Source organism: Sus scrofa, chromosome 14 (assembly GCF_054392235.1).
Source record: "Sus scrofa isolate SSC_HxYL_T2T_F1_AM1 chromosome 14, Sscrofa_HxYL_maternal_Yorkshire_Landrace_v2.0, whole genome shotgun sequence".
Lineage (NCBI taxonomy): Eukaryota > Metazoa > Chordata > Mammalia > Artiodactyla > Suidae > Sus > Sus scrofa.
Window position 1 is genome coordinate 118,629,233 of NC_139396.1, and position 26,292 is coordinate 118,655,524.

Below are 26,292 nucleotides of genomic sequence, written 5' to 3' on the forward strand. Positions count from 1 at the left end.
GAATACATTTAGTGTATACAGTTGGATGAGTTTGGAGATATGTATAAACCTGTATTTCTACCACTACAATCAATGTAATAAACATATCCATCACCTCCAGGTTTCTTTCTGCCCCTCCTTTGTGTGTTTGTGTGTTTGTATGTGTGTGGGTGTGTGTGTGGGGGGGGGGTGTGGGTGTGCATGCTTGTGTGCATCTGTGTGTCTGGGTGCTTGTGTATGTGCAAGTGTGGTAGGTATGCTTGACATGAGATCCACATGACATTTCGAATTTCACATTTTCTGTGATCAAAGGGGAAATAACATAATTGTGTGTTGACATTTCTCTTAAGATAAGTAAAATGTAAGGTTACACTTCTGTAGCCACTTACTAGCTGCCTGATTTGGGCAAAATTCTTCATCTTTGTTTCATTTCCATATCATTAAATGGTGGACAACAGTACATATTTCAATGAAATTTTGTGAGGATTATGTAAAATTACATTATAAATAAAATGCATGCTTTATGTGTCCCTGTGGATAGGCAGAATAAACTAATAAACCTGGGACCACACCGTCAAGTGGTGGCATACACAGGCACAGTCAAGAGATCTGTTAATCTAGTGCTATTATTAAGCTCCAAATTGAATAATTAAGTTGGAGAGAAGAGGAATGGATAAATGAGGTAGAGGAAAAGACTCCAAAAAACAATATTGTCTTATTTCCAGGTAAATTACAAGAAGTAGTCAGTGTATATTTTTCTATTTAAAAGACAAGGTCTGCCATAGGACTTATGATGAAAGGGCTTCCATTTCAATAACAAGTAAGAAGAGTATAAACAGTTTTTATATTGAAATGGATAGTTTTGGAATAAAAATTATGCATACCCATGTCTGTGTTTCTTGAACTTGAAGAATGATCTGTGTGGTCTGAAGTACCATTAAACACTAAGCACTGAGTATGGAGGAAAATACAGAACCACCTAAAAAAAATTATTATAAGGTGTGCCAATAGTAACAGAAAAGATAAATTTAAAAATTATCTAGCAAACAACCATTGTCTCTGATGTGGAAAACATGGTTAGATATTCTCATTCACTGCTGATAATAATTCAAATGTGTAATACTGTATTTAATTTGGCTGGCTTTGGAAAGCACTGCTTTCTGGAAAACAGATGTTTCTTCAGGGAACTCTTGAGATGACCTATTAAAGTTATCCATGCCTATGGGATGCACCCACTGATCACTAAAAACTTTATTAAAATTTTTTGAATTTATATATTCTACTAAAATCATATATTCCAATATTATCAAGCAAACACTGAATTCAATAATATTCCACCCTCCTACCACACCAAAGATGTTGTATGGTGTTTATTTAAACACAGTTGACATTTTTTTTCTTCTGCTTTTCTATTATGATATAATTCTAATAGAGTAAAATTCACCTTTTTATTCTGCAAATCAATGAATTTTGATGAATGCATATCAAGAAACAGAATGGGGAGTTCCCGTCGTGGCGCAGTGGTTAACGAATCCGACTGGGAACCATGAGGTTGCGGGTTCGGTCCCTGCCCTTGCTCAGTGGGTTGACGATCCGGCGTTGCCGTGAGCTGTGGTGTAGGTTGCAGACGCGGCTCGGATCCCGGGTTGCTGTGGCTCTGGCGGAGGCTGGTGGCTACAGCTCCGATTCAACCCCTAGCCTGGGAACCTCCATATGCCGCGGGAGCGGCCCAAAGAAATAGCAAAAAGACAAAAAAAAAAAAAGAAACAGAATGGGAGTTCTCGTTGTGGCTCAGTGGGTTAAGAACCCAACATTGGGTCCAGAGGATTCAGGTTTGAACCTGGCCTTGCTCAGGGGTTAAGGATATAGTGGGTGTTGCCACAAGCTGTGGCTTAGGTTGCAAATGCGGCTCAGATCCAGCGTTCCTATGGCTGTGGTGTAGGCTGGCAGCTGCAGCTCCTATTTGACTCCTAGCCTGGGAACTTCCAAATGCCCCAGGTGCATCCATAAGAAGAAAAAAAAAAAAAAAAGTAAGAAAGAAACAGAATGGCTGCATCACCCTTCGAAACCTTCAAAACTCCTTCATGGCCCTTTGTAGTCAACTTCCCTCTATTCCCAACCTATGACAACTACTTACCTGTTTCTGTTGCTACAGCTTCTTCTTTTCCTTTTTTTTTTTTGCCTTTGCAAGAACGTCTTTTAAATGAAATTCTACAATATATAAAATCAGACTCTTCACACAGAGCAACACACTTGAGATTTACTCATGCCATCACATGTAATAATAATAGTACATTTCTTTTTGTTGCTTAGAAGTATGCCACTATATGGATGCACAACAGCTTGTTTATTCATTCCTCAACTGCCTACTTGCCATCCATAAGTCTTCTTTGGTAAAGTGTTCAAAAATTTCATTCATTTATTATTGAGTGGGCTTCTTTCTTATTGAGTTTTGAGTGTTTTTATATATTCTAGATACATGTTCTTTCTCATATGTGTGATCTGCAAATATTTTCTTCCAGTCTCTAGCTTATTTTCCAGTGTCTTGAGAACAGAAGATTTCATTTCAATAAAGTCCAATTCATCAACTTTGCCCTTAAATAACTGGCACCAATAAATTCTCCATTCTTTGTTGTGGGACTGTGTGTGTCCTATGGCACACGTGCAATGCTCAGACAGGTAGTCTACACTTCTGTTTCAGTCTTCACTTTCTGCTTGCCTAGAGCCTCAAGGTCAATGAGAAGTGAGAGTTTAGGATATGCTTACTTCTTTCCTGGGAATATAAACAGCCTTGGACATGGGCACAGTCCTTGACACCTGTGTGGCCTTCTTGATTCCCTGAAATATATTAGAGCTTTCCAAAGCTCTCCATGGACATCTCAATCTCAGTATTTTCCTTTTACATCTTTTAGGAAGTTTTTGTTAACCCTAATTGTTATCACTGCCACGGGAAGTTGCAATATTAAGGAGACTGCTACTTTTGTTGTTGTTGTTGACAAATACACTCAGACAGAAGATGTTTGTAGTGACTAAGCTCTGAATTAGGTCAAATAAAGACAAGCCTTAGGATGAAGATTTCCAGGTAAATGCCAGACAGGTTAAGTAACGACAATTCTCTGAAAATGATGCTTTTAGGGAGCTCTAACTTGTTATATTACCTCCGGTGGCTGCTAGGCTGCTGTTTTTCACCATAATTGAAAAGCCAATGGTTTGTCAAGGTTATTTCAGAGCTGGAATGAGGGAATGGAAATAAAATTTTCTTACCAAGATTCAACAGTTTTTCTTGAACTAAGTTGTCTCTGATTTTTACAAGCTTTCAGTTACACATGGAGTTTTTAAAAAGTTGATTTGAGCATTTTTTCCCCACGGTTCTCATTGTTTTTATAAAGCAGCAACATTTTAGAACAGAATCCACTGTTCCTGCTGATGACCCATACATGGCCTCTAGTTTCAAGTCTCTGAAAAATGCTTCTGCATTTAGGCTTTTTCTAACTTTACTGATGTGAACCCAGTCTCAGGTCCAGTCTCCAGGAGGACATCTCTCAGCCTTAATATGCAGTTATATAACACTTGTAACAAGTGGATTTTCATGTTGAAAAATCCCATATGTTTAACAAGAAGCCTCTGAGGTCTTCCAATCCCAGCCATGCAGTGTCCTGCCATCTTTAACTTTGATTGATAGAATTTTTCTAGGTAAGTGATCCACAGCTCAAAACCCTTGGGTTGGGGCAAGCCTGGATATTTCAAAACAAAAATATGTCTATACACTAGCACACTGCACTCCTCCTTGTAATGTGACTAATGGAATTTATAAAATTCTGTTCACAAGTAAGGAAAAATATACAAATAGTTATTCAACAATATTTAAATAAATATGAGGAAGGAAAAATACCCTGTGATCTGAATCCTTTGTGAAAGCTATTTTTATTATCTATTGCTGTATAACAAAACACTCAAGTTAGTGTAAGATAGAACTTTACTATTATCTCGACTCAGTCTGTGTGTTAACTGAATTTAACTCAGTAGATCTTGTTTGGGTCTGAAGTGTAAACGTCAGGTTTTTACTGGAGCTAAAGTCCTCTGAAGGACTGGCTGGGCTGCACATCTATGATGGCTCAATCACATGGCTGTCAGTTGACTCTGGCCATAGCTGTGGCCTCCCATAACCTATTTATATGGCCTTATCTTCTCACAGGATGGATGGAATCTTGGTTCCAAGAAGAAGCATCAAAAGAGACCCAGCCAGGAGTTCCCTTCGTGGCGTAGCAGAAACAAATTCAACTAAGAACCATGAGGTTGCAGGTTCGATCTCTGGCCTCGCTTAGTGGGTTAAGGATCTGGCATTGCCACAGCTGTGGTGTAGGTTGCAGACGCAGCTCAGATCTGGTATTGCTATGGCTGTGGCATGGGCTGGCAGCTGTAGCCAATTAGACCCCTAGCCTGGGAATCCCCATATGTTGTGGGTACAGGCCTAAAAAGCAAAAAAAAAAAAAAAAAAAAAAAAAAAAAGACTGAGGCAGAAATTTTAAGGCTACATGGAACCTAGCCTTGTAAGTGTCAGGACATCACCTTCACCATATTCTATCCATCAGAGAAGTAGTCAATCACTAGGACATGGAGGTCTGCTATGTGAAGAAATTTGCAGTTTACTCTAATTTATTTTTTAACTAATTAATTTTGCTTTTTAGGGCCACACCCACAGCATACGAAAGTTCCCAGGCTAAGGGTCAAAACAAAGCTACAGCTGCAGGCCTACTCCACAGCCACAGCCACGCCAGATCCAAGCCGTGTCTGTGACTTAACACCACAGCTCAAGGCAACACCAGATCCCCAGCTTACTGCACAAGGCCAGGGATCAAACCCAGATCCTCATGGATACTTGTCAGATTCATTTCCGCTGTACCACAATGGGAACTCCAGTTAACTTTGATTTAAATGGGCCATTGGAGAGTTCTGAAAAATGACATGGTATTATCTTCTTTTTAAACTAAATCATTCAAGGGTGGCCTTTTATTTATTTATTATTTTTATTTTTTATTTTTGTCTTTTCTAGGGCCACTTCCGCAGCATATGGAGGTTCCCAGGCTAGGGGTCCAATTGGAGCTGTAGCCACCGGCCTACACCAGAGCCACAGCAATGTGGGATCCGAGTCGCGTCTGCAACCCACACCACAGCTCATGACAATGCTGGATCCTTAACAAGGATCGAAGGAATTGAACAAGGCAAGGCCAGGGATCGAACCTGCAACCTTATGGTTCCTAGTCGGATTCGCTCACCACTGCACCATGACGAGAACTCCACTAAATCATTCAAGGGTGGCCTTTTAAACAAGGATGTCTGAGTTTCTGGATTGAGCAATAGGAAAAATGGTACTATCATCTACTGAAATGCAGAACCCTGGATGCGCATCAGGATTTGGAGAGGTTGACATTAGTGGGAGTTCACAAGTTCAGTTCTGTCTAACTGTCCAAGTAGGATAAGACTATATAACGTGAAGACAGAAAATGGAGAAGTTGATGTACTTTAATTATATCTGTTGACCTACTCTGGTTTTAGAGTATACACACTGTGAAGATAGTTTTTTTCTTTTTTTTAGGTAGAAGGATCTTGCAGTTTTTCAAGTATAACATTTGTAAGCACTGCATTTTAGAAAATGTAATACAACCTCTACACAAAAGGAAAGTGTTGAAAACCAGTAAGTATGAAACTTAGTGGTTCTTAAACTGTCCAGTCAAGACAAGACAATAAATTATTTCAGAAATGTATTTACAAATGAATGATTTGTTTAGCCAGTGACTACCTCCATGCTGATATTTACTTGTTTATAACTTTTTTTTTCTTTTTTGTCTCCCCTTTCAGCATATGGAGTTCTGGGCCAGGGATAGATCCAAGCCACAGCTGTGACCTATGATGTAGCTGTGGCAATGCTGGATCCTTAACCCATGGTGCCAGGGCAGGGATCAAACCTACCTACTAGCGCTTTGGAGATGATGCCTGTCCCATTGTGCCACAGAAGGTACTCCCATGCTGATGTTTAAATCTGACTCTCACTGGTATGCTTTTCCAGCTTATTTTCAGTTTTTCTCCCACACAATTTATTATCTATAGACCACAGGCAAATTTTATAAATTCTCAGAGCTTTATCCCCACATCTATAAAAAGGAAAAAAATAACTAACTTGCTCAGTTGTTTGAAGATTTAATGATAATTATAATAATAATACAATGAAATTATAAAACTTAAATCCCTAAACACGTAAATTCAAAAATTTTTGAAAACTAAATGATTAGAAAGATGTGACTGGCATCAGAATCAGGCATGAAAAAAAAGTTTGAGGAAAATATGTAGATTACTAGGAAGGAAGCCAGAAGTTCTTTAATCATAGGTTGTAGGTTATCAAGATTGAAGATAGAAAAAAAATGAGAAAAACCCAAGTATCTTCTGCAATAAAAAATATAAGCAATTTTTTACCCCAAAATGATAACCTAAAACAAATTTTAAATGTAATATTAATCAAACAGGAAATATTTAGTTTTATAAGAGAAAACATTTTTTATGGAAAATTCCAACTAGGATGGATGTTAGCAATTCTTAGGCACACTAGCATCTGATTGCTTAATTTATAATCTTGCAGAGCTGTCAGTGAGATTACATAAATCTTACTGTTACATCTCTGAAAAGATGCCTTGAACAAGTGTCATCAGTTATTACTTTATCTGCCACCAAATATTTTTTATAGATAAGCAATTTCCAGGCATGCTTCTCTTTACTGAAAAAAAATAAAGGATACTTTACATGATTTGTTGAATTTGTATCGTGGGATAGCTACAAGTTTATCTGGTACAACATTGCTATAAGGTAAAGCAACATTTGGGGTTTTTACTAATTTCTTATAAATCACTGGTTAAATATCATAAAAATTTTAAATCTGAAAAAGGTTTCAAAAAGTGAAAATCATTTTTGAAGGGCATTTAAGTATTGAGATTCTTATATTTAGGGGATGTTTCCTTAAGGTTGGAAGGCATAGGTATTATGAAGTATTTGCTTAAGCAATTGGTATTATTTTTCTATAATTTTTAAAGCTTTTTTCCCCCGAGAGCCCAAGTTAGAAGAATGTCAAAAAGATTATGCTGTAATCTCATCACTGAAATATTTTTACTTCTTGATTTTTATTTCATTAGCCTATCAGCAATGAGAATGCCAGTCTTAACTGATATTTTAAGTTGTACAGCAAAATGGGGCATCTGCTTGGTAGCCAGCATAAAGATGGTTAAAATCAAAAGCTTAAGACCCATCTGTGACAAACCAAGTATTCTTTCTACATCAAATATAACTGTGCCTTTTGTATAGGCAGTTTGTGGGAAGACAATCATAATTTTGTTTTAGCAATTATCCATAATAATTTTAAAGTTAATTTCAACTAAGTACTTACAGTGTGCCAAGAATCATGTCATTAAATCACATATAATTTCATATACTTCTTAGAACAATCCATGGGGTAGATTATACCTATACATACTGTACCTAAACATATTTAACAGAGAAAAAAAAAAAGCCATAAGCTCCAAAGTTACTATGTGATTTGCCAAAAAATCATATAAATATAAATTGGCAGATAAAGAATCAGAGCAAGGATTTGTATTCCAATAGCCAAGTCTTTCAGGAAATCCCAAACAGGATAAATGTCTCTGTTAGCTTGTTCATTAGATGTCAGACATGGTAAGTATTCCAAAAGATGACATTATGTATTATTTTCATTTCAGATTCAATTCACTTGAATGACTTCCCTTCCTGAACTGAATAGAGATGCTTCAGATGCAAAAATAACCTAGTGAAGTTTATTTCCATAAGTCACAAGAGGAAATGAATTTGTTTTAATATTCAAGGTGGTACTTACAGCAATCTGTAAAATCTAGCATCAGTTTGAAGGCATTTTCCAGTTATCTTATGGTAAATATAGTCTGAAATGCAAAAAAAAAAAGTATTTCATTTAGGTACAAGATCATTTCACACAATTATTCATATTTATTTTTAAGAAAACAAATTTTTCTCATAGCATGTCTTAAAATTGTTCACTAAAAAACAGATTTTTATAAAATATGATTATTCAGATACAATGCTGTACAATGTGCATGATGAAAGATACATTGCTGATGTATGATAAATTTTATTAAAACAGTTTATAAGCAAGGGTATTTCCAAAAGCACAGGATTCTAATGAGCCCCATAGTTATTCCTTTGGTGTCAAGTCTGGACATATACGTAAGAGTACTCTAGCGAGGGAAATTCACTCCCACACTGCTTTATGTATTTATCATCTGAATACAGGGACAGCCAGTTTTCTATATAACTAAAATAGTTCCTATCCTAGGAAGTACCACTGCAGAGACTTCATTGCCCAACCAGAAAGTTTCACAAAAATTTTAGTCATGAAATTTTAGAGGGAGAAACCCTCTCTGCCTCCTCTGTCTTTTGGCTTAGTATGGCAAAACTGGCTCATGTTAACTGCTCCAGAAAAGAGGGAATGGTCATAAGGTTGTTTCTCTTACTGTAAAGGTAATTCTTTACAAAATGTGTTCTTTAAATAGTAAGTTATTTAAATTATCTTACAATAATATCATATTTTTTTCTTAATTTTGGCTTATACATAGAATTCTAAGAAGACATTCAGTAAAGAACTGATCGGGAGTTCCAGTTATGGCTCAGCAGAAATGAATCTGACTAGTATCCATGAGGATGCAGTTTCTACCCCTGGCCTTGCTCAGTGGGTTAAGTATCTGGCATTGCCATGAGCTGTGGTATAGGTCACAGACATGGCTTAGATCTGGCATTGCTGTGATTGTGGCACAGGCCAGTGGCTACAGCTCCGATTCAACCCCAACCTAGGAACCTCCCATGTGCCATGGGTACAGCCCTAAAAAGACAAAAACAAACAAACAAACAAAAAATCAGATTGAAACTTCAGTGGAAAAACAAACAAGAGAGCACATGGGCACATTACGTGAGGACAGACTACAAATAATTCAATATATGGTTAATCATTATTAACATTTGCTGAGTCTGCAATTCATGGATGTGGTGGCACTAAACTTCATTCTATAAAAGATATCCTCAGTAACAGCAGGTCTCTGTGTGATAGGTTCTGAGGAAAAAGCTATATAAACCTAAACCAGAAGGAGACATATAATCTGATAGGAAAATATTAGACATACATTAAAGTTAGAAATATTTACAAGAAGAAAGTGACTTGGAACCTAGGAACTGGAATTAATTGAATTGATGGAATTACTCATGTCTAGTGATTGATATTAGCTAGCATTGCCAGACCTAAGCTGGGGCTTTGGCTGAAACATTTATTTGTGGGCTTTCTTCATGACCTAGGCTTCTTAAGAGCATAGAGTACCTCAGGACTGTTGGATTACTAACATGAGGGCTGCATGTTTCAAGTATTCTAATGAAATAGATGGAAGTACTGGCTTGTCTTTATGACCTATCAAGCCTAAGTTTCCAAAGAGGAAACACACAAGAGTATTCTAACAAACAAGTGATAAATTCAATCACTTTTTCTGATCTAGCCTCAGAAGTCAACCAGAATCAAGTCTGTCACAGTCTTTTCGATATAAGCAAAACAGAAAGAGAGTACATGGACCATATCTGTCAATGAAAGAAGTATCAAAGAATTTAAAGACAAGTTTAAACACTGCCAAAAAAAGAAAAAGCCAGAAACAAAGTCTCTACAGCTTTTTGATGATCTAACAGTACTTTCATTTTGGTGATCTAATAGTACTTTTTCATTCACTTCTGATGAAAAAAACAAACAAAAATCTCAGCATGAACAAAGAACAAATTGTGTACTCTGCTACAATATATCATACAATGCCCAACATACAATAAAAATAACTACACATTTAAGTAAACATAAAAAGTGAACCAGGAGTTCCCGTCGTGGTGCAGTGGTTAACGAATCCCACTAGGAACCATGAGGTTGCGGGTTCGGTCCCTGCCCTTGCTCAGTGGGTTAACGATCCAGCGTTGCCGTGAACTGTGGTGTAGGTTGCAGACGCGGCTCGGATCCCACGTTGCTGTGGCTCTGGCGTAGGCCAGTGGCTACAGCTCCGATTCGACCCCTAGCCTGGGAACCTCCATGTGCCGCTCGAGCGGCCCAAGAAATAGAAAAAGACAAAAAAAAAAAAAAAAAAAAAAAAAAAAAAGTGAACCAGAGTTGAGAGAGAGAAAACCCAGAAAACCTTTTTGAAATTAGCATAAATTAACTACAAAAAAATAACTATTTAAAATATGTTTAAGAACCTATAGGAAAAGACAGACATAATGAATGAATATATAAGGATTAGGAAGCAAATAGAAACTCTGGAAGATAAATGAAAAAGAGAAAACTAGACTTAAAAATATAATAATGTTATAAAAATCCATTTTTGATCTAAAAAGCAAATTATACTACACAGACTAGTCAACTTTAAGGCACTGCAACAGAAAATATTCAGACTGAAGCACACAGAGAACAAAGATTTTTAAAAATGAAAAGTATTATATGGTCTACCATAAATGAACTTAGTGTTAGTGTTCAGAAGATGAGGAAAGAAAGAATTAATCAAGAAATAAAATATATATATATATATATCCACTCGTGGCATATGGAAGTTCCTGGGTCAGGGACTGAATCTGAGCCACAGCTGTAACATAATGCATCAGCTCTAGCAGTGCTAGATCCTTTAACCCACTGTGCCAGTCCAGGGATGGAACCCACATCTCTGCATCAACCCAAGCCATTGCTGTCAGATTTTTAAACCACTGTGCCTTTGAGGAGACTCCTGAAGAAATTTTAAAACACAACTGTCATCAATTTTACAAATTTGATTTAAAATATCAGCTTATTCAAGTACTATAGTGAAATCCAAATAGAATAATAATAATAAAAAATAGCCATTTTAGAGTCAAATAGCTGAAAACCAAAGACAAAGACAGTATTTTAAAAGCATTCATGGAGAAAAAAAGTAAATTGTAAGAACGATAGCTGATTTTCATCAGAAGCAATGGAGACCTATGATTGAAGAGACTTTTTCAATTCCCATCACTTTCATTCATTAGGATAAATTACTCATATAGTCCTTTTTTAATTCTAATACTTTGGGAACAGATAACCTAGATCTCTCTTAATGTTATAATTTGCAAAAGAGCAGTAATCTAGGAGCCCTTAAAGAAGTTACCTAAATATAATCTCTATTCCTACATTATTTTCTCTTTCTTACTGCCCTGAATAATTTATTATAACAATCAGAAACTGTGTTGAACCTAAACCCTGGAGATATCAGGTAAAATTGCAAATATGAAAATACACATTATCTGGGAGGATGGATAAGACTCTCATGGTAGTTGAGTTTTTTCAGGAGTGCATTATGATTAATTGGTTTATATCAGTTAATTGTTGATAGGAAAGTTACAGAGCACCTGACGGTATTGGATGACATTCACAAAAGGATGAATTCAATAGATGTGGTTTACAGTGTTCTCAAAAGCTCCAGAGAGGGAGCATGGTGCATTGACAGAGATAGGCAAGGAGGATGGATGCCAAGATACCTGAGGGAATTATAGCAATGGCAGTGGAGAATATGCAGAGGACCACTGTTTTTCATCCTCAAATGTCACTTGATTGCTGCCAAAACTACCCTTTAGATATCACAATTCAACCTACGGACGTTTAACTTTAAAACAAAACAAGATATGTGTCCTCTTAGAGATCTAGCAATTTTTTCAGGCAAGGAAGGTGACAAATGAATTAAAGCATTTCAAAATGACAAGAAATCACACACAGGTACAGAAATGTCCTTTATTAAAGCAATTTTCTTGTTCCTTTTCCTTTCCCTTTTCCTCACCTACTCTTTAAATAACATCAGTTCAGGAAATAAGGGCTGGCATAGAGAAGGACTGGAAAGAGAAGAAAAAAGGTAGGGTGTCTGATGAGACAGAGGGTTTCAAATAACACTTCCTGAAGCATTTGTCCCACTGCAACGACAATTCTGTGAATTCTAAATCGGTTTCTGGTCACTCACAAACATTTTACTAAGCTCTCTGAATGTTATTTAACTAGTCAAAAATACAAAATATTTTCAGAAAAGGCATGTCCACAGAAGGCAGACACATATATGCACATTACTCCTTCATTCAGCTAGAGACCAGAAGGGGGTCATGCTTCTGTTGCTGTCACTGTCAGAGCTCTTACTAGCTGTGGAAATAGCTCTTGTTTCTTCAAGTCTTTTTTTTTTTTTTTTTTACTTAAAACCTGCATTATTATTCAGGAAGATCTTACATAAACAACAGCGTTCTTTCATTTAATAGGATAATTTACATATAACGGGATTCCTGATATTTTCAATATCATGCTCAGTATCAGCAAGGCCAGAGTTTCATCTAAAAGAAAGGAATATATGCTATAGTGAACGTGAGTACTATTTCTGCCTCTAGCTTTATAGTCAAAAACTCTGCAGTCTACCTTTCAGCTCTGATTTAATACTCTTTTACCTGGGTAGCACTCACACTGAGTTGGTTTCCAAAGGCATGATCACAGCTCCATTTTCCCTACAGGTGCTATCTGTAGATCTTAAAATCATCCAGAGGGTAAATAACAAAAATTTTAATTGTCCAATCTTTGTAACTCTCCTGGGCACCACATATTATGGCCTTGTTTGATTGCATGCTTTTTTTTTAAACTGTTTTTGCTCTAGTAAACCCTTTGGTATCAATAATAAGAATCTATTTAAATTATGTTATGAGTGAATTTGTTATCTGGAAATGGATGACAAGGACAAGCAATGAAACTGGTCATGAAAACTAGGGAGCTATTGTGATCCAAGGCAGCATCTAAAAATGCTTACATAGGTTCAGCTAATTAAAAGGACTCACGGATGCTATAGAACATATTCATGTAAGACTTTAATAAAAACAAAAGATATGGTACAGCAGGACAAAGAAAAGATGGGTGAACATCAGGAACCAGAGGTCCTTCTAGGAGAGACTTCCTAAGGTTTTAGTCACACAAGATGTACTTGGTCTCTGGATCAATGAAAAAGCAAGTTATGCTCAAGAAACTTGGTTTCAGGAGCAATCAGGTAAGTTTTCCAGCAGGACCTTTATATTCCACTGGTCATATACCCAAGTTATATTTTGTAATGGGTTAAGTGATATGGAAGCCGCCAATCTACACATAGCTAATTAATGTTGACAGCTAGTTTGAGTGTCTCTAGGAGATTTTTGAATTTTAAAATGAAAAATCACTTCCTAGTCCTTCTTGCTTTTTTTGGAGCCAAGGGTGAATACCAGCCTTTCGGGCATACCCAGAGACAAATATAGAGCTATCATGTCTTACACAGAACTGCTTTGTTTTCTTTTTTCTCATTCTAGAGCAGCATTATTTCTTTTACCTATTCTTTAAATTTGCTCTGTCTTAGTGCCCTCTGCTTGGACCCGGCCCAATGATTTACCAGCACTAACACTAAATAACTTTACTGAGTGTCCTTTATCAACACAGGCTTCATCTTCCCCTTTGAGGGGAGTCCATTGTTTGCTCGCCAGTAAATGGATTGCTTCTAGTTGAGGCAGGTATCCACTAACAATCCAATCAGCTATAAGCAAATAGGCCTGTGCACAGCAATGCAAACATATTTCAGAGAAAATTATGAAAATGTGCAGGCTCCTTTCCAAATCACCATTATCATTTTAGTAATCCAAAACAGTTACTTATAAACTGCTTTTCAGGATTGTAGATGAAGTCAGTGGTCAGAATGAAATAAATGATATAACCAGCTGAGTTCTGGGATATTCAGCTCCCAATTTCAGTCAAAGAATGCCTCAATTTTATCTATTTAAATTTTTTTTTAGAAAGAGATTACTTTGAAAAAAAATTCACTGATAAAAGTTGGAATTTAACTTCAATATCTCCTGGGCAATATACAAGTCCTTTTTAATAGATTAAAGGAAATTTTTAAAAGCACAGGTCCTATCAATTATAAATTTATAACATTCAGGTTAGCAATCAACTCCTTAGTTACTTAGAAATACTAAAGTCAAAAAAAAAAAAAGAAATACTGAAGTCAGCATACCTGCCTCTGCAGTTTACAAATATATTATTCACTACAGTCAATAAAATATATCTATATTTCTTTGTCATCAAAATGTACATACTTAAGTTTATATAAGTGAGATTAACATGAGAAAAGTAAGAAAAATGGTTATTGATTGAGACCACTCTTTCATTTAAAATAATAACAATGGAAAAAATATTATTCTTGAATCCATCCTCAATTTCTCTTTAGAAAAGAAGAAAAATGTTATTTCATGACCCTGAGGTTTTATTCTTCTTTTACACAATAAAGCCTCTTACATTAAATACATAACATCAAATAATATTTTTTTTTTAATTTTCCCACTGTACAGCAAGGGGGTCAGGTCATCCTTAGATGTATACATTGCAGTTACAGTTTTTTCCCCCACCCTTTCTTCTGTTGCGACATGAGTATCTAGACATAGTTCTCAATGCTATTCAGCAGGATCTCCTTGTAAATCTATTCTAGGTTGTGTCTGATAAGCCCAAGCTCCCGATCCCTCCCACTCCCTCCCCCTCCCATCAGGCAACCACAAGTCTCTTCTCCAAGTCCATGATTTTCTTTTCTGAGGAGATGTTCATTTGTGCTGGATATTAGATTCCAGTTATAAGTGATATCATATGGTATTTGTCTTTGTCTTTCTGGCTCATTTCACTCAGTATGAGATTCTCTAGTTCCATCCATGTTGCTGCAAATGGCATTATGTCATCCTTTTTTATGGCTGAGTAGTATTCCATTGTGTATATAGACCACCTCTTCTGAATCCAATCATCTGTCGATGGACATTTGGATTGTTTCCATGTCCTGGCTATTGTGAATAGGGCTGCAATGAACATGCGGGTGCATGTGTCTCTTTTAAGTAGAGCTTTGTCCGGATAGATGCCCAAGAGTGGGATTGCAGGGTCATATGGAAGTTCTATGTATAGATTTCTAAGGTATCTCCAAACTGTTCTCCATAGTGGCTGTACCAGTTTACATTCCCACCAGCAGTGCAGGAGGGTTCCCTTTTCTCCACAGCCCCTCCAGCACTTGTTATTTGTGGATTTATTAATGATGGCCATTCTGACTGGTGTGAGGTGGTATCTCATGGTAGTTTTGATTTGCATTTCTCTTATCATCAGCAATGTTGAGCATTTTTTCATGTGTTTGTTGGCCATCTGTATATCTTCCTTGGAGAAATGTCTATTCAGGTCTTTTGCCCATTTTTCCATTGATTGATTGGCTTTTTTGCTGTTGAGTTGTATAAGTTGCTTGTATATTCTAGAGATTAAGCCTTTGTCAGTTGCATCATTTGAAACTATTTTCTCCCATTCTGTAAGTTGTCTTTTTGTTTTCTTTTTGGTTTCCTTTGCTGTGCAAAAGCTTTTCAATTTGATGAGGTCCCATGGGTTTATTTTTGCTCTAATTTCTATTGCTTTGGGAGACTGACCTGAGAAAATATTCATGATGTTGATGTCAGAGAGTGTTTTGCCTCTGTTTTCTTCTAGGAGTTTGATGGTGTCCTGTTGTATATTTAAGTCTTTCAGCCATTTGGAGTTTATTTTTGTGCATGGTGTGAGGGTGTGTTCTAGTTTCATTGCTTTGCATACAGCTGTCCAGGTTTCCCAGCAATGCTTGCTGAATAGACTTTCCTTTTCCCATTTGATGTTCCTGCCTCCCTTGTCAAAGATTAATTGACCATAGGTGTCAGGGTTTATTTCCGGATTCTCTATTCTGTTCCATTGGTCTGTCTGTCTGTTTTGATACCAGTACCACACTGTTTTGATGACTGTGGCTTTGTAGTATTTCTTGAAGTCTGGGAAAGTTATGCCTCCTGCTTGGTTTTTGTTTCTCAGGATTGCTTTGGTGATTCTGGGTCTTTTGTGGTGCCATATAAATGTTTGGATTGTTTGTTCCTATTCTGTGAACAATGTCATGGGTAATTTGATAGGGATTGCATTGAATCTGTAGATTGCTTTGGGTAGGATGGCCATTTTCACAATATTGATTTTTCCAATCCAGGAACATGGAATATCTTTCCATTTCTTTACATCTTCTTTGATTTCTTTGATTAAAGTTTTATAGTTCTCGGCATATAGGTCCTTTACCTCTTTGGTCAGGTGTATTCCGAGGTATTTGATTTTGTGAGGTACAATTTTAAAAGGTATCATTTTTTTGTATTCCTTTTCTAATGTTTCATTGCTGGTATACAGAAATGCAACTGACTTCTGAATGTTAATCTTATATCCTGCCACTTTGCTGAATTTATTAATTAGTTCAAGGAGTTTTGGGGTTGAGTCCTTAGGGTTTTCTAGGTATAGTATCATGTCATCTGCATACAGTGACAGTTTGATCTCTTCTCTTCCTATATGGATGCCTTTGATTTCTTTTGTTTGTCTAATTGCTGTGGCTAAGACTTCCAAAACTATGTTGAAGAGCAGTGGTGAGAGTGGGCATCCCTGTCTTGTTCCAGATTTGAGTGAGAAGGCTTTCAGTTTTTCCCCATTGAGGATTATATTTGCTGTGGGTTTATCATAAATGGCTTTGATTATATTCAGGAATGTTCCCTCTATACCCACTTTGGCGAGGGTCTTGATCATGAATGGATGTTGAACTTTGTCAAATGCTTTTTCTGCGTCTATTGAGATGATCATATGATTTTTGACCTTTTTTTTGTTAATGTGGTGTATGATGCTGATTGATTTGCGTATGTTGAACCATCCTTGTGCACCTGGGATGAACCCAACCTGGTCATGGTGTATAATTTTTTTGATATGTTGTTGGATTCGGTTGACTAAGATTTTGTTGAGAATTTTTGCATCTATATTCATCAATGATATTGGCCGATAGTTTTCTTTTTTGGTGGTATCTCTGTCTGGTTTTGGAATGAGGGTGATGGTGGCCTCATAGAATGTCTTTGGGAGTATTCCTTCTTCTTCAACCTTTTGAAAGAGTTTAAGGAGGATGGGCACCAATTCCTCTTTATATGTTTGGTAAAATTCACCTGTGAAGCCATCTGGTCCTGGGCTTTTATTTGTAGGGAGTGATTTTATGACCTCTTCAATTTCATTTCTAGTGATGGGTCTGTTCAGTTGGTCTGTTTCTGCTTGATTCAGTTTTGGCAAGCTGTAAGATTCTAGAAAATTGTCCATTTCTTCCAGATTGTCAAACTTGTTGCCATACAGTTGTTCATAGTATTCTCTTATGGTTTTTTGTAAATACATAACATCAAATAGTATTAAAAGAATGTGTCCCCATGGGATTCCAATAAAAGATAATAATGAGTATCCATTATAGTTAACTCATAAATGGGGAGGGGATAATTAAGGCAAGAAAATAACACATGCCATTTCAGTTAAAACAAGGATATTGTGGCTATAAAGCCATTAGCCACTGCAGTTCACAACCCTATACCCCGAGGATGGTACACCCTGAGGGATTCAGGATGAAGAAAAATAGGATATCAGCCTGACATAGTTAAGGTGCATATCCAAGAAATAATTTCAATAAGCCCAGACTCTTGCTTCTTTCCATATATAGAAAAGTGCTAAATTCATTAACTTGAGATGTCTGAGTTTTGAGCTTTTGTTTATTATAATTACAATAATATTTTGATGTCCAACTATATGTTTGTTTGCTTGTTAGTTTTTTTTTTTTTTTTCCCTCAGCAAAACTCCTATATATCCTGGCTCCTCCCTTACCTCTTTAGAACCGTCCCTCAGAGCTATCTGAGAGGCTATCTCCTGGACTTAAGGTCCTCAGTAAGTCTGCTGAATAAAACATAATTCTCAACTTTTAGGTTGTGAATTTTTTTTCAGTCAGCACCTATGAAGAATGGAGTAAAATGATAAAGTTATTGGAAGCAAGCATGATGGAGATAGTACAATGAAATGTTTTAAAGCTAACATTGTTTAGGTAAAAGAGTAATGTCTATTATTTATTCATGGGCCACCACGTTTTACCAAGACATGCACTATCTTACCTTCTCTTTGCAAAATTTGAAGAAGCTAATGATATTGTGTGCTGTAGAGTGAATATTTGTGCCCACCCCCTCACCAAATTCGTATGTTGAAATCCTAATAACCCAAGGGATATTATTTGGAGGTGGGTCCTTTGGGAGGTGGTTAGGTCATGAGGGCAGAGTCCTCATGAATGGGGTTAGTACCCTAATGAAAGAGACCCCAGAGAGATTCTTCATCCTCTGCCCCATGAAGCAAGGGAAAGATGGAAGTCTATGAATCATAAATTTGACCCTCAAAAGGCAACAAATCTGCATCTTGATCTTAGACTTCCTAGCCTCTAGAACTCTGAGAAATAAATTTGTTATTTACAAGCCACCTAGTCTATATTTTGATAAAGTAGACTGAACGGTGTGAGACATTATTCCAATTAAAAAAAAAAAAGAAATAGACTCAGAGCAGTTATATAACTTTTCATAGATTCTCAGCCACTGCATGGGAGTACAAATATCTCATATAGAACCTGGCACACATGGCATGCTAAAAAAATATTTGCTCAATTCTAGGTTAAAAGAATTAAAACAAAAGAGAAGCAAAAGAAGGAAACTATGGTTCTTTGAATATAAAATTCACACTTTTTTTTTCTATGCCATGCTTACATGCTTACAGTATATTTTGATTTTCTATGTAAGGTATAGGAAATCCCTGAATCTTTAATACATATGTTTTGAAAAACTCTTAAGGTATCATTTCCCCCTAAGTCATGTTACCATACAAAATGTGCTAATGTGTGCTATAGAGGAGAAAACTTTCTTTTCCTTACAATTTCCTTGTAACATCACTAATCTGCAGGCTAAATCCCCCACCATAAGCTTCAATTAATATACACAAGACTGATTCTCTCACCCTGAGTCCCACAACAACTAGAGTTTAGATTTATAATAAGATAAACAGCTTTGTGAAAAGATAGAAGCTGGGATTATGACAGCTCAGCATTACTCATTAAATATTATAACGAGCATATGCTGCCTGTGTCTAACAAAGAGAGTAAGATAAGAAGTAATCAGTTTCAGCTCCTATGTAGTATTTTATCCCCTTTCATCTTCTATAATTCATAAAGCTACTTGATAGCATTTTGGAGCTTATAGTCTTAAAATTATAACTGTTGTATAATTTAATTGCGAATAACTGGGCCGTCTCATTTAAATTCTCATTACTTTGACATTTTCTAAATCCAGGGAATCCATTGAGATTATTTTAGTTTGCCAGAAAATTATCAGACATAGTTTGGATCCATTATGAAAGTTTGAGAATTATTACCTTTGAGAGTATATATTTTGTTCAATAAAATCACTGATGTTGAAAACCTTCAGCTGTCCAACTTTTATCTGTTTCTTTAACATTTTCTAATATTGATCTCAGTGCTGTAACTTGGATCCAAAGAACTCTTAACACTAGATTAACTATTTCTCTGAAAGATAGAGAGAGACCCATTGCAATAAAATAGTAGATAAATGGTTGAAAACCTCAACTTAAACTGAAAATTGTTGTTTAATAAATTTTGCCTTTCCAGGCCCTAGGATTACTTGTTCTAAAACTTATCTTAATCCTCCTTAGGTATTAGTAAACGAAAGAATTTGAACAAAATGATTCTAAGACAGCAGTATGCAGAGAAGGAGAGTTGCTATGATTAGGAAGCAACTATTTCCTTGGTTAGCATCTATTTCTTAAAATGCACCTCCAAATACTTCTTTCCAGTGATCCAATTATTATGTTAAGAGCAGATAAGCAATCCTCTTACCTGATGCACAGTGATGAATTTGTAGGTTCCACTACTTTCACTTACATCTTTGTCACTGCTGGCTAAGAGGATCCTGTATCACAGAAACTCAAGTGGAGACTTACATTTGTCCATACGTGACACTGTCATGAATGAAACATTGCAGGATGATGATGAAGTTAAATTTCCATCTGGAATAGAACAAACACTGCCAAAATCATGAAATAGCTTTATAAGGCTTCTCGCATAGTGAAATATATTTATTTCAATTGGTCTAGTTTGCAAATTTCAAATATACAGCAATGAAATGGGCAGCTTAAAAGTTTTTACATTTTGGAGCACAAGTTCTTCTCTTTTCCACAAACAATTTTGCATTTATTGAAGAGATTCTCATTCTTTCTATCCTAAATTAAAATTACATTTTGTCTACTAAATAAGGAACCAAGTTTCTCTATTGAGTGTTACATTCTTGGCATGACTTGCAAATTATCCAGATACATATAATGCCATAACTTGAAAAATTGTGGAGAACAAAAATTCTGCAAAACCTGAGAATACTGAAATTCCATTCACATGTAGAAATACAGAAAGATAAAACATTTTCAGATTAATATTATTTATAAATATAGAGACAAACACCTAAAACCATGGTTAGACAACCCCAAATGTGCATGTGAAATACATATATTTACGTGTGTGTGTGTGTATGACCAAGGCTTGTTTATCTCCAAAATATTGACTGATTTATATCTGAAAGCTTATTGTTACAATGCATTAAATTATTTGACTAAGTAAACATTATAAGTGAAATAAATTTGGAAAAGCACTGCCTAAAATTTCTTATTTTACTATTTAAAAAAACTTTGAGAAAAACAAGAAGAGAATTTCCATAATGTTTGAAAATTAGTTAATAAATAACTGTAATAAAAATCATTTTCAGTGAGAAGAATATTTAGAAACAGTTTCTAATACAAGGGAAAGACAAGGACACCCATCATCCATATTACTCTTTGGTATATTACATAAGAGATAGGACAATGACAAAAAAAAAAAAAAAAAGAAAAGTTGTAAGGGGGAATATAATGCTATAGTTATTTGAAAAATGATGTTATTCTCAAAAACCAAAAGCCTCACACAACTGTCAGGAAATTTTAAAAACATTGTAAAATGCAAAATCAATAAATCTAGAAAATTCCTCCACACCATCAAAAATTAATCAGAAAATATAATGGAAAGACTACATTTCAGTGGAAAGCAACAAAGACTTTAAAATACCCAGGAATCAACTTAACCAAATATAAAACTATTTTAATGGGAAAGCTTGTAAATACTATAAATATATGAAAAATACCCTCAATAAATGGAGAGATGTCAAATTAATAAAGTGGAAAACCTAAGATATGAATTCTTTCCAATGGAATTTCAATTAAATTTTAGCAGGTCTTGGTGGTGAGGGGGAACTAATTCCAGAAATATGGGGGAAAAAAAACACATTTTTATAAAGAGGAAGGGCTTTGTGAGAAAGAAGAGCAAAATCAGATCTCCCTAACAAATGATACACATTAAAAATACCAGTACTTAAAATTTGTGACCAAACATTTGGAAATTAAACAAAATAACTAGTTCTGCTCTACAACAGACACATTTCACTTTCTGGTAACATTATACATCAAGATGTAGAAACTTTTTTTTCCAGTGAGGATCTTCAAGTCTCTCAATCCAGTGAACTATCCAATATTTTTATAAAATCCTTTTCTGCTTAACTCAGCCTGAGTCAGCTTGCATTGCTTAAAATTAAGGATCCTAACAAAATATCTATCACCAGCAATGGATCCTACAAATTGGCAAGAAAGAGACAAATAGTTCATTCATAAAATAAACTTTTGGAAATAGCTTTTAAACTTTAAATTTCATGCAGCAAGTTCATTTCTGCCTGTCATTTTCCAGTATAACCAATATTAGCCTGGGCCATATAATCTACATCTTTCTCTGAGCTTAAAAATATATATAGAAAACATATGGGTTTTATTTACAAAGTATCATCATACAACCAATCTATCTCTGGGATTTTCTTTTTTACTTTGGAACCCAGTAATAGACACTCTCAAATTCAAGAGTTGTATATTTCACATTGGGTCAGCTCTAGTAATTCATAGTATAGTTGGGTCAGCTCTAGTAATTCATAGTATAGGTGTATCAATATGAATTCATTTTTTCTTTCCCCTCTTGTGGACATTGAACTTGTATCCTGTTTTGTTTTGCTTTCCCTTCTTCCTACCTCTCTTCCCTCCTTCCTTTTTCTTTCTTTCTTTTTTTTTTTTTTTTTTTTTTTTTTGGAGCAGAAAGGCAGTAAAATTAGTACTGCCACAGACATTCTGAAAGAGATACTGGAAGCTTTTCTAAAGCATTTTTTTTTTCAGAAATGCACTTACTGCATCATACCAATCAGAGACTATACATGTATATATACGTGTGTGTGTGTGTGTGTATACACAAGTACAAGAAAGATCCGTGTAAGAATAATTATTATTGCACAATGCTGGATTTTTCCACTAGGATTCACTAATTCACAGTTTATAGCCACCACATGAAGAAAGCAACCATGCTTTACAATTGAAACTTCACTAGTCAGCAAATAGGATTTGATAGCTCCAGCATGTGCCAGGAATTTGTACTCTTGTCTTTGCTAAATGTTGTAAAGTCTTCCACTTGCATATTTCGAACAGATTTTGTGCCATAAACAGCTATCAAACAGAGATTTATCCAGAATGTATTCTGTCTTATAGACCTACGCACTCAAATGAGGTTTCAGGAAACCCCAGACCTTTGGTATGATGTTCTTCCTCCAAAGGCTCCAATTATTGTACACAGTTCATCAGGCATGCCTCTTACATGATCAGTTTTTCATTATCAGTGTCTTCCATGTTTTGGGCTTGATTTCGCTTCTAGCTTCACTCCCATCTTGTAAAATCCCTAAGGCAGCACTGCTCAAAACATTCTCACTATATCCAACACTGTTGATGATGTTTCAGAATTGCATACCACCACCCCTGCCAGCAGTGTTCCCTCCAGACACTTCTGATGCCTTCAACTCTCCAAGAAGCAACCAGACCTAAGGTAGGATGGCTCTGGCCCTAACCTTGTATCCTATTTTGTCATCTGATCCTGGAATTAGCGGTTTTTGTACTCTAGTTCTATGAAATATTTCAAGAAATTGGTTCCATCAGTACCTGCCCTAATTTCATTCTTTGGGTCAATACAAGTTCAGTGAGCCTAGTAAAGGGAATTTAGTCTGCCTCTTAGCAAAATTGGTTTTCCAGGTGTATATGGAAGCAATAAAAATCTTCTCTCTTCTTTCAGTCCCAAATATATTATCACAAATATGTTTAGATGTGTTAGTTTTGTTCACTCAAAACATTCTAATACATTAGCTAAAGTTTTTTATTGGAATAATAACCTTATTTCTTGGTTGGTAGGTTGGATGTATTGTTACTTTACCAAAAGATCTCTCGACTATCTAGCAATGGAGGAGGTCTTAATTGCCTAACTCCACATCACCATCTACTTTATTATATCATGAAATATTATGAGTATAAACATTCATTGGTTGTTAAGTTTCAGGAAACACTCTCGGGTTTATTTTATTTTCACATTTATTTATTTATTTAGTCTTTTTTAGAGCTGCACCTGCAGCATATGGAAGTTCCTAGGCTAGGGATCAAATTAGAGCTGCAGCTGCCAGCCTATGCCACAGACAAAGCAATGCCAGATCCAAGCTGTGTCTGAGATCTACACCAGAGTTCATGGCAACCCCAGATCCTTAAACCACTGAGTGAGGCCAGGGATTGAACCTGTATCCTCATGGATACTATTCAGGTTTGTAACCTGCTAAGCCACAATGGGTACTCCCTTCTTTTTTTATTATTATTTTTTTCAGGTTTATTTTAATATGAGATAGTCAGTGAAAATAATATTTTCTAACTAAAAATTATTAGAAATAAGTCAACTTTCAATATTAAAAGTGATTTCATTCTGAGAACACAAATGCAGTAGGTGAAAAATGGTAAAAATAAAGAGAAGCAAAGCAGAAATGTGCCATTTGATGAATTAAACATGAATAATTTATCTACCCATCTGACTTGCTAACTACAGGCTTGAATAATTTTAGGAAAATAGACTTAACAGAATTTTCACTAAGTCTCTTTTTAAAAAATTTCCACTGGCAAAGAGAAAGGGAGGAAGGAAAGCGCAGAAAACAAGAAAGGGAAGGAAGGAGAGGGTACAGAGATAAAGAAAATAAACAATATCAGTAATATCTGGGAATTCCCACCATGGCACCAGGGATCAGAGACATCTTGGGAATGCCAGGACACAGACTGACTCCCCAGCCAGGCACAGTGGCATTGCCACAGCTTTGGCTTAGGTTGCAACTGGGGCTTGGATCTGACCCCTGGCCCAGGAACTCCATATGCCCGTGGGGTGGCCAAAAGAGAATAATAATAATAATAATATCTACAACACTTTCTGTTTTTTTTCTTTCTTTGTATTTCATCATTCAGTTATTTCCTTCCTGTTTTGACTTTGGTTTAGTTTCTCATTTTAATTTTAATCTGATTTCTGTTTTTACCTAGGTCAACTGTAAAATCTTATGTCATGAAAAGTTGAATTTTTTGGGGGTAGTTCGTTGAATGTAACTATTTCAAAATCTAAAATGCCCCTTCAAGGTTCTGTCTTCTCACATTAATACTTTATTGATAGTAATTATTAATACTAGAAGGGGATAGTAATCTTCTTAGTCATTGCCTTCATTATTTGTATCTGGGATAAATAAAATATGAATATTAGTTGCACAATATCTTTGATCATATTTAAAATTTTAACCTACTCAGAATGGTGTTAAGCTGAATTCCTTGCTGAAATGGAGTTTGTTGTCCATTCTGTCCTTTCTTTTTTGACTATGGGACTATATGTGTGTACAATGTTATGTGAAATATGTACCAGCTATCATAATGTACACATACATATTTTCTATAATATATATTAGACAAAATATTTTTCCTAACTTTCACAAATATAAGCCCTATTTAACTTTTTTTTGGGTCAAACTTGGATGTCATTGTTCCCCCTAAACTCCTCTCTCCTTTGTGTTTCCTTTAAATTAAAATGCTCTCATCAAAGCTGTACTTTCTTTTATAGCATGCTACAATAATAAAAATAAATAATTATATATAATAATGTTGGTTATGACTTTTCAATTTTAAGAGACAAAACCCCAGCTCAGATGTCTTAAGAACCCAGGGATTTATTTTATGGACACATGTAACTGAGAGGTCCAAAATGGTATGGTTTAGAATGATTAGATTCAGATGCTTAAACGATGTTCTCTCTCTTACAAAAGAACAAATCATTTCCTTCTCTCTCTCTTCATCTCTGAGCTTTAGTTTCCGCAATTCATTCTTTCCCACTAAAGACAAAGTTTCTTCACAAAATAAGCAGCATTCCTACTTACTCTGAAGATCTTAATAGGAGAGGTTCATGGATGGCAGGTGGGTCAAACAATGGCAATCCAATAATTCAGCTCCAAACATCTTTCACTCTTATATTCCTCAGTTAAGGTCCACAAAGTTCACAGACAAATTGCTAATGATGCCAAACTAGAGCTGATGATTATTTAGACAACTTGAACATGAGGGAAGTAGTTTTCGTAAGAGAAAAGAAAAAAATTGATGTGCTGTTAGGAAAAGATGGAAGTGATATGGTAATGACAAAAAGAAGAGTAGATTTTAACCCATTACAGAGGTTAAGCACATGGAGGTAGTATTCTTGCCTGTAACATATTTTTGCGTTCATCTGTATTCATGGATAAATTATGTCTTAATGTGGTGCTTAGCATACAATAGGTCCTCAAAAAACTGTTGAATGATTATAGTTGAATATATGAGGTACCTCAATCACATCTTAACCAATGATAAAATACTTCCTTTTCTTTCTTTTGAGAGTGTATCAATTTGGACTTCAGTGACAATTTCCCTTTCGTGTCTCACTACTAGAAAAGCATACTATATTTTATGCCATCAGAATAAAACATAAAATCAAGATGCATTCTATTTTTTCATCATTATGTTTGCCAAATTACAGATGAGTATTACAAAACAAGAAAGGAGATATCTGTTTATTTTTAATGTAAATATTTATTTTTGTCTTATGCATCCACATTAATAGATTACATTACATTATTATTATTCACTATTATGTAGCTCGCATTACATTATTATTATACATTATTATGTAGTGTAATAATAATACACTACATAATAGATTACATTCCTAGAACCTTGCTTCTTCAAAACCTATCCCTAGGACATTCTCCCCATACCCACCAAATTTTCTAACTTACTCATTTTTTGAATCTAGATGAAAATCCATTCCTTACATGAGACTTCTGAAATCCCTTTAACAGTTATTTACTCCTCCCATC

General features: G+C 35.6%; 1 long non-coding RNA gene across 10 annotated transcripts in view; it reads right to left on the reverse strand.

The window, feature by feature from the left end:
- LOC102159151 (uncharacterized) overlaps positions 1-26,292 on the reverse strand; it is a 662,825-nt gene that overhangs the window by 61,838 nt on the left and 574,695 nt on the right. For 2 of the 10 annotated variants that reach the window (XR_014827624.1, XR_014827621.1), the window contains 5 exons: positions 25,324-25,493; positions 19,836-20,005; positions 17,777-17,900; positions 7,877-7,940; positions 2,148-3,713 (listed from right to left, as the gene is read on the reverse strand). This is a non-coding gene — a long non-coding RNA (uncharacterized LOC102159151). Of the gene's footprint in view, positions 1-863; positions 959-2,116; positions 3,714-5,949; positions 6,132-7,411; positions 7,504-7,876; positions 7,941-17,776; positions 17,901-19,835; positions 20,006-25,323; positions 25,546-26,292 lie in introns of those variants that run through there. The other 8 variants (XR_014827618.1, XR_014827623.1, XR_014827627.1 and 5 more) reach the window with 8 other exon arrangements.